The sequence below is a fragment of the Oryzias melastigma genome, linkage group LG6, assembly GCF_002922805.2.
Source record: "Oryzias melastigma strain HK-1 linkage group LG6, ASM292280v2, whole genome shotgun sequence".
Classification (NCBI taxonomy): domain Eukaryota; kingdom Metazoa; phylum Chordata; class Actinopteri; order Beloniformes; family Adrianichthyidae; genus Oryzias; species Oryzias melastigma.
Genome location: NC_050517.1, coordinates 6,220,187 through 6,222,060, shown reverse-complemented (window position 1 = coordinate 6,222,060; position 1,874 = coordinate 6,220,187).

The following is a 1,874-nucleotide window of genomic DNA, read 5'->3' as shown; positions in this document are numbered from 1 at the left end:
AAAACCAACTTTTTGAGCTTTTATGTGTATTTTAATATTCATTCCTCACATAAAGAACCCTAAAGCGGTATTTTGATTCATTCATAAATTTTTGAATTATCCTCTACAAACTGCGCTGTTAGCAGCAGCCCCTCCATACCCACGAAAACGAGCGGGTCCTCATGATCTGATGTCACAGAGTGAGACCGCCCCTTTTAGGAAGCGTATGCTCTGATAGCTCCGCCCCCAGTCTAACACCAGCACCAATTTCTCCACAGAGCTAATGATGATCGGCAAAAAACTTTAATTTTAGATGCAGAATATCGTATATCTTCCTGTTGTGTCTTGAATAAGTTCCAGCTCAAACAGTTTGTTACTTTAGATCCGGGACTCCTTTAAGACCTCCCTCCCCCCCACGCCCCCCTCATTGGGCACAGTCTTGAGTGTATTTTTGTTGTGAAGAAGTGTAGCGATGGCCGGGCCTACTAAGGGCAGATATATGGTATGTGCATCCATCTTTGAAAAGAATATTTTTTTTTTTTTTGAGGGAAAAACGAAGACACACTGCTGGCTCTAGAATGAATTCAAATGGGCGGCAGCCACACGCAGCAGCAGGCGGAGCCTCAGGAATTTAGTTGTTTTACTTCTGGGTAGAACAAAAACTGAAGAAAATAACTGGTAGTATTTCATAAATGTGTTTTTTAGTGTTCCAAATGTGATCTCTGATCATATATATGGATATAGTTCACTCTGAAAGGCTTAAGAAAATCATGGTATGACCCCTTAAATATCCAGACTACCCTGGTTCCCTGCTGTCTCCATCTTACCACATTTCAAATGTGGTTAACTGAGTTTTTGTTATAGAGAAATTATTTTGGATTTTTGAAGTGGAGATGCATCAACTCAGTGGGAATTTAGCTAAAATGCTTTCAAAATACAGTTCATAAAAGCACACATGATCTGTGTAATTAATATTACATTGTTTTTTAAATGACTTGAAATGACTCGAAACATAATAGGTCTTGACTTGGGACTTGAGTGCTTTTGACTTGAGACTTGACTTGGACTTGAGGACAAAGACTTGGGACTTGACTCGGACTTGCAAAACAATGACTTGGTCTCACCTCTGGTATGAAGACATCATCCAAACATCATAAGTGTGTGTAACTTAAATTATCCTTACAAACTCTATGACAATGGTACATTCCATTTTCATAGCGTCCCTTCAGGTAAGAGCTTCAAGGAAACTGCCAATAACAGACCTGCACTCCTCTTAGTGCAGCTCCTCCTCTCTGTGACCGTCCACAGGCCTGGACAACCCAAACTCCCGCCACACCTGTACGGGTCAACTCAGGTAAGTGCTATGAAAGCCACTTCTCCAGGTCAGAATAAGCTGGTTCACGCTGATCTGATAAACATGTTCTTTGAGTTTTTAACATGTATGTGTGGAATTTTTCTTATGAAAGACAATAAATGTAATAAGAAATCTTTTTTTTTTTTCCGATTATTTCTCCTTTTAAATCGCTGTCAATCAAACTGTTGCAGACAGGCTCTGTTTGAAGCCGGATGTCATGGAAGACAAGGAACTACAAATTGATTATTAAACAAAATGGAAATGCAGAACCAACAAAAAAGGGAACCCAGAGGGGATATGATGGATTTGGATCAGGATGAGTGGACAAAACTTTTGTTTTTGGTTTTCATTTGTTTGGTGTTTCCTGGGCGACACCACTCTAAACATTGAAGTACCGTTTAAGTATTAATAGAAATAAATTAAAAAAAGAGGAAATGTGAAACTTCAATATGAAAAGCAAAGGGAGATGGATCCTTAAAGTCCCACTCTGATCATCTTTTGATCTTTTTCAGAGCAATCCCAGACGTCGTATAATTATATC